This window comes from Manihot esculenta, chromosome 15 (genome assembly GCF_001659605.2).
Source record: "Manihot esculenta cultivar AM560-2 chromosome 15, M.esculenta_v8, whole genome shotgun sequence".
NCBI lineage: Eukaryota > Viridiplantae > Streptophyta > Magnoliopsida > Malpighiales > Euphorbiaceae > Manihot > Manihot esculenta.
In genome coordinates this window covers 23678497-23693913 of record NC_035175.2, presented here as the reverse complement: position 1 = coordinate 23693913, position 15417 = coordinate 23678497, and positions in this window count along the sequence as shown.

Here is a 15417-nt window from a genome sequence, read left to right as displayed (position 1 = left end):
GGTTCCCGAAGGAAGATTCAGTAGCTTTAGCTTGGATCTTCATCCTGACTCAGTAGGCGGCTAACACATCGAACACGGTGACGTCAGATACGTTCACTTGAGGATGTTCAGATGTGTAAGATATAGTGGATCCTGATGTTTCTTTCCTTGTTGTTTTGAGAGCCATAGATAGAGGAGGGTTTGATAACTTCTGGGCTTAGAGAGTTTTCTTTGGGTTGGTAGACCCGAGTGTGATCCATCTGTGGCAGAGTCAGTCTGTCGGTTCAGTTCAGAGTCTGTTGCGTATGGTAAGAGTAGTGGATGCAATCCAGCTGACCTTATGGTTCTAGAGTTGACTAGTGATGTCAATCTAGGGCGGATTGGCTAGCTACTCGAGGTACTACCTAAGTCTGCAAAGACAAGGTAGGAGAGTTCAGAGTTCAGAGGCTCGGATGGATCAGAATTAGTCCTTAGAGGGGACAGCATAGCATACCCAGAAGTTTGATATCAACCCTACATGCTCGTGCATTCGTTAGGGAAGTTAGTCATGAGTTTTCTTGCTCTTGTTTGAGCGCATAGCCAGGTCAGGGAACCAGCCTCAGTATTCATAGACAGGAAAAGAGAAAGAGAGTTATCTGTGTTATCCCAGATAAGCTAACAGGGTTACCATTGGTAAAACAATATAGAGTCGGTAAGTGAGGATGGAGACGAGATTCATCTTCATCTCTTCTTTTGAAATGGTACCTATAGCATGTAAAAGATAGTAAAGCAGTTGTGAACTTGGTAGATAAGGTTTCTATCCGACTTAGTACTACACCCTGGAGTGTTCCAGTATCGTTGTGAGAAACGAAGGATGAAACCTTGAGATTTTGTTACAACTGTGACTAGTTGCACAAAATCACTACCAAGGACAGGTGTTCCCATGCAGAATGGATGATCTATAGGACCAGCTAGTAGAAGCTGGTTGTTTGCCATAATAGATCTAAGAGTTGAGAACTATATGGCCAAGGTCAGTTAGAGAAAAGTCAATTTAGCAGTTGCGTAGAGGTGAGATCTTTATGATAGTGAAGAGTCTAAATCAGAGGTAAGGGGTAAAACTGCTCAGCGACTCTGAGTATACAAGACAGTATGTCCTAGGTGAGGCAGATGAGATGTTAGCTGCCCTCAGTCAGAAGTTGCTTTTCAAGTTATCCTACAGAAACAGATAGCTAGAGAGCTAGAGCGCTAGAGATAGTCCAGTGTAGTTAAAAAGGGATCAAAAGAGAAGAAGCCAGGATAGTAAAGAAGAAGAAAAGCGGGCAAGGATCAGAGTGTGCAGCAAAAGCGTAGAATAGTTCAGAAACATAGAGAAGCATGCCCAGTATCTACTAAGTGTGGTAGATAAGAGAACACGGCATAGAGGCCAAGTTCTGTAATATGAGTTCGATTTCGGGGCATGTCTGTATGAATTGTGAAGTGTCACAAGACGATTTCTACAGTAAGTAGAGAGTTAAGGCGATAGACAAGGCATGTAGCATTTCCTTAGAATTATTGCTCCTCTGACCGGGTTGAGTAAAAAGAAGCAATAGCGCTGAGAAAAGGTAAAAAGAAAGGAAAGTCAGTAGGTAGCAAAGAGCGGCAAATGGACTGTGTACAGACAGAAGTGATCAATAATCAGTGTAGAGTATGAACACAGATTAAGCAGTTAAGGGTCAATAGAGGTAGGAAGTATAAATAACCCGAGAGGGTTCCCGTCAGTCATCTCTGTGCCTCATTGCAGAGGAAGGTGTTAGGCTTTCCTTACTTGCTTCTTTGCATGTGTGGTTATTGTGTGAACATTCGAGGACGAATGTTCTTAAGGGGGGAAGAATGTAATACCCGGCTAGATTCAGACATCGGAATTCCTACCGTTCGGTGGAATTTGAGGATGTCAGAGGTCTCTGGAAGGGTACGAGAAAGTTTTCTCAAATGTGTTCAAGTGTTTTCAAGGTAGAAAACGAGTTGAGTTTTGTGGAGAATTGGCCAAAGGAGTTTCTGTCATGTTCGGCCCCCGAAGGTTAAGTTCGACCGCCGAAAGTGCCCAATGTTCGGCCCCCAAAGGTTATGTTCGGCCCCCGAAAGTTGCATGGTTTTGCATGCAGTTTCGGAAGCCGAAGCTGAGGTGGTCGGTTAGTTGTGCACGCTCCTCAGTCCGTGACTTGGCCAGGTGTTCACCTCCAGTTCATGACCAGAGGTTAGGCCACGTCTCCCTTGACTCATCTGCAAGCTTTTAAGCAGCTCATGCAGAGGGTTGATCATTTACAAAAGGTTTTGAACGTTTTTGAGAGAAAAGAAGAGTTGTGAGGGTTTGAAGCTTTGGAGGAGGAGTTGCTGAGTTTGGTTGTTCCTCTTCTGATTTCAGGAGGTAAGGGAAGTCTTTAAGTTTGTTTTAATGTTTTTTTAACAGCTTTTAGAGGTTAAGGGTAGAGTTGCATGTTTAGGTTTTAGAGTTTAGTTTTTGATATGTTAATGGTGAAAGCATGATTATGTGTTGTGTTAGTTGTTTTGTTGGGGTTAATAGGTAGTTTGGGACCCCTTTGTGCATATACCAGAGTATATGTGAGTGAAGATGCTGAGTTATGCATGTTAGAGTGTGTTGGAGACGTTGTGCATGAGAGGAAGCAAGGTTCTGCCTTCTGGAGAACCCAGCTTCGGCCGCCGAAGGGAGGATTCGGCCGCCGAACCCCTTGTGGAGGTAGTTTCGGCTGCCTAAGGTTGCCTCCGAAAGAATGGACTTTCGGATCTGTCATGCACATTCGGCCGCCGAAGGTGCCGCCGAACATGCATGAGTTTCGGCTCTGGAGAGGACATTCGGCCGCCGAACCTGCTGCCGAATGTGTTCTGTCCAGCCTTCTTTTGCATGAGTTATGTGATTATTTTCAGAGGTTAGAGGGGATTATGGGGATTTGTTTAAGAGTATTTCAAAGTATGTGTGACACCTCATTCGAGTCCATTTGTGTAGGATTGGACCCGAGAATTCGAGGAGGTCATCAGAGTTAGAGATATCAGAGTCAGTACAGTATCTGCCAGAAGAGCAGAGGTGAGTGGAACTAAACTGAATATGTTATTTTGAGAAATGACACGATTCTAGCATGATCCATGCATCATAAAATGCCATGTTATGTATTAGGTTGTGTTGCATTAGAATCCACGAATATGCTGCATTGCAAAAGATGATATTTGTGTGGATGAATGTTGAATGATCCATAGCCCTTGATATCAGTTGAGACACCATGAGAGCATATGAGATATGGCATGAGATAGCCATACCAGGTCGCCCCTGGATAGTCCAGGTCGCTCCTGGTACTATGAGTTAGACAGCTGGGCTGTCAGATCAGATAAGAGAAGTCCAGGTGATGACGTAGTCTCCTTGGCACAGTGGGACATGTTATGATATGAGAGAAACAAGAGAAGTCCAGGTGATGACCTAGTCTCCTTGGCACAGCAGGACATATTATGACATGTAGTAGAGGGCTATTGGTGACAAGTTCATCCTTGAGATGATATGTTTGTGATGTGATGCATTCCATGAGAGCATGTAATGAATGAATTGTTTTATTGTTCCTCCTCACTGGGCTGTAGTAGCTCATCCCACTCCCTTAACCCCAGTTTTGCAGGTTCTGAGATTAGCTGTGAGAAGTCAAAGTCAGCAAGAGTAAAGAGGAAGGATATGCATGAATGTATGTTTGTAATAGAATAGTGGACATGATGTAATTAAAAGATTAATTGTAATGTATAGATATGTACTGTCATATACTGGATAGACTTGTGCTTTCCCTAGTGTCACTGCTATAGTGTAATGTATGATTAATCCCTTTGTACATGAATCCTGTTTTACGTTTCTTGATGAGAAATGTGTGAGTTGGGCTTAACGTATGGCTTTGATGAGATACCAATGGGATGTGTTATAGATTAAAAGGGTTTCAATCCCTTGAACCACAGAGATGGTAGTCCCTGGTATAGGCCCTGAGGGCCCTTTCAGATTGACATATCTGAGGAGCAGTAGTTAAGCCTACAGAGTTTTACAGGATTGTTGAGTCGTTTTATATCATGTATGGGATGTATCAGGTACACAGAGAGTATAGTCGGCTTACTACGGGTCCCGGCGGCCTTAAGCCGATCTGGATCTTAGTGCCAGTGATGGTTCGGGCCGTTACAGAGGGGTACCGGTTTCCGGGTCGTTACAGTTTGCATTAGAATTCACGAATATGATGCATTGCATAATATGATGATGATGATGTGGATGAATATTGAATGATCCTCTAGCCCTCAGTACGATATGATACGATATGCTATGACATGGTATGACATGAGATGGAAAGACCAGGTGTGGTCTAATCGCCCCTGGCAATATATGATATGACAGAGAAGACCAGGTGTGGCCTAATCACCCCTGGCATAGTTGGACATGTTATGATATGAGTTATGTAAGGAAAGACCAGGCGTGGCCTTATCGCCCCTGGCACAGTTGGACATGTTACGATTTATAGAGGGCTATTGGTGACAAGTTCATCCTTGATGTGATATGTTTGTGATGTGATGCATTTCATGAAAGCATATGTTCAAATGATTTTTATTATCGTTCTGCTCACTGGGCTTTATAGCTCACCCCTCTCCCCTAACTCCAGGTTTGCAGGGTCAGAGATAGTTCAGGAAGTCATCAGTATATGGCTATGGTTATGATATGTAATAGAATAGTTGTGGACATGATGTAATGTAAGGTTTTGTAATGTTGTATAAGAGTTGTATTGTAAAATGATATTATGTAATGTGTTCAGAGTTATAGTATGGTGCTTGGCCCGAGTTGGATAATCCCTCTGTACATGAGTTTTATATTATGTTGATATATATGTTGGACCGAGTTTGACTAGGGTATGCTGACCCTAGGGGTTCTATGAGTTCAGTCATAGTGCATACGCAGGTCAAGCTTGGTAAAGGTAAAGTTTTAAATGTTTTATGGAAATGTTTGATCATGTTTGGGATTATACCAATTGTACAGGATGTATGTTTGGCTTGCTACGGGTCTCGGTGGCCTTATGCCGATCTGGATCCTAGCGCCGGTAGCGGTCCGATTTTCGGGTCGTTATAATAGAACCCTGACTGGACTGGAGTCGTGTAGTGTGCTGCTTTGAACTCATATATGAACCTCTACCATTGCTACTATAAGCAGCTTTAGACTGTGATGTATTACCCCTCCCCTCTTAGTTAGTCTCTCTTTTAACCTTTGTGAAGAACTCTGTCCATGCTTTCTACTTATCTTCTGCTCATACTCTTTCCCTTCTGCTCATACTCTTTCCTTTCTTGTTTGACTTTCTCAATATTCAAAGTTGCTTATACTAGCTCTCTGAAATTATTCTCTCTGAATCAGGTCATAGATGACCTAATACTAACATGCAAGCCCTGCCTAAATCTACCATATTTAGCTGCGCATAGGCCCAACGCTGGTGCTGGGCGCTTGGATTGTACAAGCCCTAGCATGTGGGCCTAGCCTGGGCTAGGTGTCGCGGCGTATCCAAGTACTCGTTTAGGCAGCTCAGACCTATTTTTATTTATTTTTTTAAATTAAAAAAGTGAATTTTTTTTAAAAAAATTCAAATAAATTCATGGTCCAAAATTTATATATAAAAAAAATTGAATAGTGATATTTATAAAAAAAAAATTAAAATTGGGCATTTTTTATATAGTTATTTTTTTAATAATTTTTAAATTATTATTAAATTTTTTTAAAAAAAATATCCAGTTTTTTTTATGATGTCACTATCATTTTTTTAGACTGTTGTTTTTTATTTTTTATGTGTACAGAAAATATATTGTCAACTTCCAATGGGATGCAAGTTATTTGGGCCACGTACGAGCACCGCTGCCGAACAAAGATGGGTGAGTACAATCTTTTAATTTAAAAAATAGTGGTGCGAGAGAATAATGTATGTTTACTTCTGTGATTCTTTTCCTTTTATACTGTAAAAAGATAGAGATAAATATAGTATTTTCTGATAATGCGATGATGATGTGGCTGCATATAGGTTTATCAGATCCTTACCACGTTACCCTATCTTATGGTGACAGCTCACCATCTAATTTGGGCGATTGTTGTGTAACATCAGTATAAACTAAAATATTAACTCATATATATAATTTTCCCTAATTTAGATTAAGATATACTTCCAAATATTTTTTAGCTTACTTTAATAAGTGAGAGAAGCTAAATAAGGATAACCACAAAATCTAAAGTAAGAAAATCTAGTATGTGCAAGAGGAACTAGGAGCTTTAAAATCTCTTAACCTAGTTATGGAAATACTAGAATAGGCAACACGGCCTAACATAGGCTAGACCATGAGGCATATGATGTTTGGAAGAAGTGAATTCAAATGCTCACATCACTGTAGTGATGAATTTCTATACTTGGCCACATAGGTTAAATGATATACATCGATTACTCAAAGTGGGCCTATTAGATAATATTAACAAAGTAAATATGTCCAATTGTAAATATTGCCAAATTAAAAAATTATATAGGAACAAGAGTTGAATTTCTAATGTATTTAATCTTTTCTAGTAAATGTGATTATATGTATATGAGGCTAGACATAGGAGATATCTATTTCGTAACTAATGACTACTTTTGATAAGGTTATTTCCATTTAATATCTTATTAAATTGAGACTTTAAATTGTTTCATTAGATTTTTTTAATTTAATTAGCTAGAAAAGCAAAAGTTTTAAGAATCAATGGAGGTAGAAAATATTTATCAAAGCAATTTAGAAATTGTGAAACATAGAAAGGAGAAATAGAATTCTATTAGGTTAGGTCGATAATGAGATGAGCTAATTTTATCAATCATCTATTAGGGTGATACATTATTAGTAATCACTATTGAACTTAACCTAATACTCATATAATCAGTAACTTCCATTTCATATGAGTTATGGAATAAATATAAATTTGTTTGTGGACTTTAAAACCATAGGGTTGTAAAATTGCACACGAACCTTCATATAAATTTGGAGAAAGGGGAAGAATATATTTTTTCTAAGACATCTTTGAGCAGTTAAAAGAAAAACCAAGTTTAAATTATAGGGGATCACATTCTTTAGAATTTTTTTTTTTAAGTATGTAGAGATAGGATAATTATTACCTCTAAATTAAACTCATGAGCAGATTGATTTTGCAATAGAAATTTTTGACAGATATACAGTCAATTGGAAGCAATATGAATACAGATGAATATGGTTATTAGTTTCATAATTGCATCTTGAAGTAAAAGTAGTCATAGAATTTGGTCCAAGTGGGAGTAACATACACGTTGATGAGTCAATAGATCAATCTCAGCTACTACGAACATGTCATCTAAGTATTTTCTGTTGTTGTTTTGAGATTGAAGGGAAAGTAATTATTATTACTCTTGATGGAGATGAGCTGAAAAATATGCTTCTTAAACTTTTAGATCTTCAACTAAGAAAAAAAATGGATTAAAACAATGGAATGGGAAATGGAGTCAATAAAGAGTTAGTCAATGTAGAGTTGCAATTATGATGTAAAGCGATTGAGAATCAGTGGATTCTCAAAGTGAAGCGTAAGGCTGACAGTAGTATTAAGAGATATAAAACTCATTTGGTAGTGGGTTTTCAAAGTAAAGTGTAAGGCTGACAATAGTATCAAGAGATACAAAACTTGTTTGGTAGCTAAAGGGGGTACACACAATAGAAAGAAAGAATTATAAGGATTTTTTTTGAACCTGTTGTGAGATTTACCATGATAAGGTTATTTTTTTATTAAATTGTATTAGTTGCTAATTTGAATTTTAAATTATATCAAATGGATGTAAAGACTATTTTTTTCTCCAACGGAGAGTTAAAATTTACTTGGAACAGACCATAGGTTTCAGTATAAATGGCCAAGAACACAAAGTGTGTAGATTCTTGAAGTCATTCTAGGACATTAAATAGTCTTTGAAACTATGGTATATTAGATTTTATAATACAGTCGGGTCTTATAATTTCACTATGATCAACAAGGATCATTGTAAATATACTAAAAAGATTCAAGAATAAATTGATAATCTTATCATTGTATGTAGATAACATACTAATAGCTAGAAATGATAGTGAGAATATCGCAACTATTAAGGTTTGGTTATCGTCTTTTGATATAAAAGGGATAAAGAAATTATGTATAATCTTAGAGTCAAGATTCTAAGGGATCATTAAAAAATATCATCTCTTTCCCATAGCAATATATCATGAAAGTCTTATAGTTATTAAATATACAATATTTCAAACCCATAGATAATCCTATTTTCAAAGGGAAAGTTTTACGTCATAAATTATATCCTAAGACTCCAAAAGATAGAAATGAGAGGCTAGAAGCCGAAAACTCTTATTAAAATTCTTGAAAGATTGAAAAGTGTCTTAATACAGTCAAAGAAAGGTTATTTATAATAGAAAAATCCTAATATGAAAAATTATAAAAAAAATTCAAAAAAATAATCAGAATGCAAAATTGACCCCTAAACGGTGGAATTTTCGCCTTAAACTTTATGACAGGCCTATGGCCCTCGTCACACTTTTGAAAGTTGTTCGTCTTGAAATTTTCTTTCTGAAATGCTATTGTGGGTCTCCATCAGAAATCGACAGTAAAAAATAGGCCATGTCCAAGTCTACCGTAAAGTTCAAGGCTAATTACTGCGTATCATTCCCTTCCACTTATAAAGAACTCGAGCTCGAGTTATCATCCGTAGGGTAGTATTGAAATAGATCCGTCACGTTAAACGTCTTGAAAATTTTCATTTCATTTGAGAGATCAAGAACATAGGCATTGTCATTAATCTTCTGAATGATCCGGAATGGACCAATCTTCTTTGAGTTAAGCTTTTTCTATTTTCCACCATGTTCCTTGCGTAAAAAAAACATAACTTGATCACCGAAATTGAAAGACTTGAAATGCCTATGTTTATCAGTTGTAGCTTTATACTTGTTATTGACTTCTGTAAAGCATTGTTGTATCTATTTAAAAACGTCTAAATGCTGCCTTGCCAAGTTATTTGTTGCAATACTATTAGGAGAACCTGTAGGAAGGGCAATAAGGTCAACTGTATGCACTTAAATTTTCATGTACACCATTGTAGAGGGCGACATCTTTGTAGAGCTATGGACAGAACTGTTATAAGCAAATTCTATTTGGGCAAGAGCAAGATTCCAAGCAATTTTCTTTTCACTGCAAATGCAGCGCACAAGATTGCCAAGAGTGCGGTTCACCACTTCAGTTTGACTATCAGTTTGGGGATGGGCCAGTTCTGTATTACTTCTACCCTCTTCTCATCAACATGTATCCCGTCTGCACTAACAACAAATCCAAGAAACAGAATGTGTTTCGTCATATAGATGCATTTTTTTAAATTAATAAAGCTCACTTTCTTGTAAGGCTATCATGACTTGACGGAGGTGCTATAAATGTTCTTCTTCGTTGGGACTAAAAATCAAGATGTCATCAAAATAAATAACCACAAATTTGCGTAAGAAAGAATGCAAAACCTGCCTCATAAGTCGCATGAACGTGCTAGGTGCATTCGTCAAACCAAATGGCATAACCAGCCACTCGTACAAGCCTTCCTTAGTCTTGAAGGTTGTCTTCCATTCATCTCCCTCTTTAATCCTACCTTGGTGATAGCCACTTTTAAGGTCGATCCTAGAGAAGACTTTGGACCCTGATAGTTGATCCAACATGTCATCCAGCCGTGGAATAGGAAATCGATACTAAACTGTAATTTTGTTGATGACTCTGCTATCCACGTACATTCTCTAAGCTCCATATTTCTTTGGGACTAATAAGGCAAGGACTCCACAGGGGCTGATGCTTTCCCGAATATGCCTCTTCTTCAATAACTCTTCAACCTGTTCTTGGAGAATTTCACTCGCCTTTGGACTCATCTTGTAATGAGGTAGATTCGGTAATTTTGATCTAAGAATGAGATCAATCTGATGTTGAATATCCCTCAAAGGTGGAAGCTTGGTGTAATACCCGGCTAGACTCCGGTATCGGAATTCCTACCGTCCGGTGGAATCTCGGATGTCGGAAGTCTCTAGTAGGGTAGGAACATGTTTTATAAAATGTTTTCATGTTTTTAATGGTTTTAAAGTATGAAACTAAATGAGTTTTTGCATGAAAATAGCATTGGAGGGAAACCCAGGTTCGGCCGCCGAAAGTCAAGTTCGGCCGCCGAACATGCATGCGTTTTGGAGGCACGTTAGGCCCCCGAAAGTATGAGTTAGGGAAGTCCAGTTTCGGCCGCCGAAAGTCAAGTTCGGCCGCCGAACATTTGCATGGATGCAGAGGCACATTCGACCCCCGAACGTGGCCTGGCCAGCCACCTATAAAAGGGTCCCTTAGCCGAAAATGGGCGAGCTTTTTCTCCCCATTTCGGCCAAGGTGAGCATTCCGCCATCCTTCCCCAAATCTTGAGTCTTTCCTTCCTTTTTCCATGATCTTTACAAGTTTATAACTTTGGTTTTGAAGATCTTTGAGCTTAGAACGAGTTTTGGAGCTTGGAGACCAAAAGTTGGAACTTCTCCCATCTCCAAGTTTAGATCTCCTCAACCCTCGATTTTCAAGAGGTAAGAGCTGATCTTAAGCTCAATGTATGATTTAAACAAGTTTTATGAAGTTTTATGGGGTAGAATGGCATGTATAGGGTTGTATGAGTTTTTAAGCAAATGTTAGGTTTTATGTGATTTATGAACAATGTGGCACGTTTGAGTATGCTTGAAGTGTTGTAGTTGGGGTAATTGATGTTTTGAGGCCCCTAGGATCTTGTATGCATGTTTTGGTTGAGGTATATGCATGATTGGTGAGTTTGGAGGCGAAAATGCACAAAGGAGCCAAGTTTCTGCCCTTTGGCAGAAACCAGGTTCGGCAGCCGAAGGTACTTTCGGCCGCCGAACATGGCTGGGGAGGCAGGCCTTTCGGCTGCCGAAGTTGCCCCCGAAAAGAGACTTTCGTCTCTGTCCAGGACTTTCGGCCGCCGAAGGTGCCGCCGAACCTACCTGAGTTTCGTCTCTGTCCAGGACTTTCGGCCGCCGAAGGTGCCGCCGAAAGTGCCCTGTTCAGCCATTTCATGCATATTTTCATGTGATGTTTTCAGGATGTTTTAGGGGGTTTTTGGGGAATGTAATAGAGTTATGTTTATGTATGTTTGGTCCCTCATTGGAGTCCACCTGTGTAGGTTCGGACCCGAGGAACCAAGGACCCCAGCAGTGAGCCAGCTGCTACAGAGTTTGTCAGAGTCAGCCAGAGGTGAGTGGAACTAAGCTTAACCTTTTAAATTAAGAAATGAAATGCTTTTATCATGCTTCATGCATCATGATCATATTATAGGTTGTTTGCATTAGAATTCATGACTATGCCGCATTATATTGTTGTGATAGATGATAGTGGATGGACATTAGGATGATTCATTAGCCTTCTATATACGAAGTCCTGTGGTGCCCATAATAGGGCCGGGCAATACGAAGACCTGTGGTGCCCATAATAGGGCCGGGCAATAACTCCGAGTACGAAGTCCTGTGGTGCCCATAATAGGGCCGGGCAATACGAAGTCCTGTGGTGCCCATAATAGGGCCGGGCATGGAGTTGAGGGATTTTTGAATCAGTCCATCCGTGGTGTGATTTGTTTGTGCAGTGACGCATTTCATGATAGCATGTTTTAAATATTTTCTTTTATAGTTCTACTCACTGGGCATCTAGCTCACCCCTCTCCCCTAACCCCAGGTTTGCAGGTACGGGATAGATAGAGAAGGCAAGACGAGAAAAAGTCATATGTATGTAATAGTTAGTTTGTGGACATGACAACTGTATTATGATGAGATGTAAAAATATTCAGAATGTTATGTAATGAGGTTATTGAGGATAGAGTTGTGCTTGACCATAATGTATTGTTAATCCCTTTTGTATATACATGATCTTATGTTATGATGTTTATGTAAACTAACTCAACGCAGGTTGTTTTGCCTTTAAGGCTTGATGAGATCCCACAGAGGGACTATGTTATGTATATGTTCAGAGTATGCACAGGTTGAGTTAGTTGATGACAGTATGTATGAGGAAAAGTTTTAATTTTTATGCATGTTGTTGATCATGTATGGGATTATACAGGTTTACAGGTTTTATGTCAGGCTTGCTACGGGTCCCGGCGGCCTTAAGTCGACCCGGATCCTAGCGCCGGTAGTGGTCCGGATTTCCGGGGCGTTACAGAATGGTATCAGAGCCCTAGGTTCATATGGTCGGACCTAGAGTGTCGGGCTCATAGATGTTATGGAAGGTCAAGCACAATAGGAAGGTCATGTCCACTAGGATAGGATGTTGAGTCCTGTCTTGCATGATGATGTGAAATGCCATGACTTTATACATGTGCATTAATGATATGATATGCTATGTGATGTATGTGATGAGGGTTCATGTGTGCCCACATGAACCATATGATGCTAATGTTTGCTTGTTATGAGCTGTTTTTCAGAGAATAGGATGAGAGGAACTCGTCGATCTGCGCGATTGACTGGAGTGCCACCTGAGGATGAGGGCACGAGCGCCCGTCCTCCTACATTGCCTAGGGCAATGTCGTGTAGAGCCAACAGAGATAGAGTGTCAAGGGACCCTATAAGGTCTTTTGATGTTAGCAGAAGGGGGATAGATAGAGGTGGAAGTTCTTCAGATGTGAGGGAGGTTATGGAAGAGGATCAGAGGAGGGATGGGAACCTGGATGTGAGCATGCAGGAAGAAGGGACAGGGGAGTCTCAGGGAGGCGTCCAGGCCTCGGGGTATGGTTTTCCACCCCATTATCCACCCTTCCCACAGGGTTCAGGGTATCCGATGGGAGGTACATCGGATTACTCCAGCTTTCACCCCTACCCTACCTACATGCCTTATCCACCTTTCTATCCACCCTATACACAGTACCCAGCTTATCCACCCTCACCTTTCTATCCAAACCCGGCAAACCCCACCTCGGGGAATGCTGCACCTCCACCTCCACCACCTACAGAACCAGCAGCCCCAGTTACTCAACCTCCTAGACCTAGCTCAGTTGATGGGAGCAAGGTAAAGATGACAGATTACCTCAAGCTAGATGCTCCCAAATACAAGTCAGGGGATGACCCCTTTGAGTATCTGAGAGTAGTGAAGACAATAACTGATGAGCTAGGGGCAAGTGACAGCAGGGCCATTCAGATGGCAGGGTTCACTTTAAAGTGCAAGAAGGCACGGGAATGGTTCAAGTGTTATGTGGACCCGAGACTAGACGGTATGACATGGGAGGATTTTGCGAATGAGTTCGCTGGATGGGCCTTTCCAGACAGTTCTAGAGAATTGAAAATGATTGAGTTTGAGCAACTGAGGCAGTCAGAGCACATGAGTGTAGAGGAGTTCACGGATAAATTCTTGGAGCTATTGCCTTTTTCAGGGCAAGCTCTAGATTCAGATACGAAGAAAGCCAAGAAATATGTTATGAAGCTACATTCCAGGTACTCCTCGTTGGTTCAGTCAGCTGAGAGAGAAAGTTTCCACACTGTGGTGGATATGGCTCGAAGAATGGAGGCAAGTGCTATAGTTGAGGGGTCAGTGAAGCAGTCAGTGACCCAGTCTTCAGGAGTTAAGACCCCAAGCAGAGGAGGACCAGGTTTCTCTTCTCAGAGTTCAGGTAAGAAGAGGTGGGATAGCACCACCAAGAAGCCGAAGAAGAATAAGTTTTGGAACAAGTTGAAATCCGGTCTGGGTTTTGGCGGTGGCTCGAGCTCAGGCTCAGATGGTACAGAATGCCAGAGATGTGGAAGACCGCACAGGGGAGTGTGTCGAGCTGGGACTAATGCATGTTTCAGATGTGGACAGGAGGGACACATAGCTCGGGATTGTCCTAGAGCGCCTTTTATGGGCCAGCCCCAGCAGACAGCTTCTGGTAGTGTGGCACAGCCAGCAGTTCCAGCCACAACTCAGGGCAGTGGCAGAGGTAGAGGGAGAGGGGTAGCCTCTTCTTCTGGTTCCCGAGGTGAAGGTCCATCAGCTCCAGCCAGGATCTTCACCATGACTCAGCAGGAGGCTAACACATCCAACACCGTGGTGTCAGGTAATCTCGTCATTGGGTGTTCTGATGTGTATGCATTAATGGACCCGGGTGCATCTCATTCATTTATTGCTCCGAGAGCCGTTGAGAGGTTAGGTCTGATAGTCTCTGGGTTAGAGTGTCCCTTATGGGTCAGTGGACCCAAGTGTGACCCGTCAGTGGCAGTGTCAGTCTGCCAGTACAGTCCAGTTTTTGTTGAGGGAAGATGCCTCTCCGCCGACCTTGTGGTTCTAGATTTGACAGACTTTGACGTCATTCTAGGGATGGATTGGCTATCTACCCATGGTGCTACCTTGGACTGCAGGGACAAGGTAGTTAGGTTCAGAGATCAGAACGGGTCAGAGGTCGTCTTCAGAGGAGACAAGAGGGGCACACCTAGAGGTCTGATATCAGCTCTTCAGGCTCGTAGGTTGCTTAGGAAGGGATGTCAGGGGTACTTAGCTCATGTGAGAGAGCTAGACAGTCAGGTCAGGGAGCCGGCCTCGGTGCCAGTTGTCAGAGAGTTTCAGGATGTCTTTCCTGATGAGCTTCCAGGTTTACCACCTGCTAGGGAGATAGAGTTCGAGATAGAGTTGATGCCTGGAACTAGACCGATCTCTATCCCTACCTACAGGATGGCTCCAGCCGAGTTAAAGGAGTTGAAAGAGCAATTGCAAGAGCTGGTAGAAAAGGGTTTCATCCGACAGAGTACCTCACCTTGGGGTGCTCCGGTTTTGTTTGTGAGGAAGAAGGATGGATCCCTTAGACTTTGTATCGACTACAGGCAGTTGAACAAAGTCACTACCAAGAATAGGTACCCATTGCCTAGGATCGATGATCTATTCGACCAGCTAGCCGGAGCGGGTTGTTTCTCAAAAATAGATCTAAGATCGGGGTACCATCAGCTAAGGATAAGGGATGAGGATGTGCCAAAGACGGCTTTCAGTACCAGATATGGGCATTTTGAGTTCCTTGTGATGCCGTTCGGGTTAACTAACGCCCCTGCAGCATTCATGGATCTCATGAACAGAGTGTTTAGCCAGTACCTGGATCACTTCGTTATTGTCTTCATAGATGATATCTTGGTGTATTCCAGGAATGCAGAGGAGCATGCCCATCATCTGCGGTTGGTCTTGCAGACTTTGAGGGAACATGGCTTGTATGCCAAGTTCTCTAAATGTGAGTTCTGGCTGAGGAGCATTTCGTTCTTGGGGCATGTAGTGTCAGAGAATGGTATTGAGGTAGATCCCAAGAAGACAGAAACTGTGGCTAACTGGCCTAGACCCACTTCAGTGACAGAGATTAGAAGTTTCCTGGGTTTGGCAGGTTACTA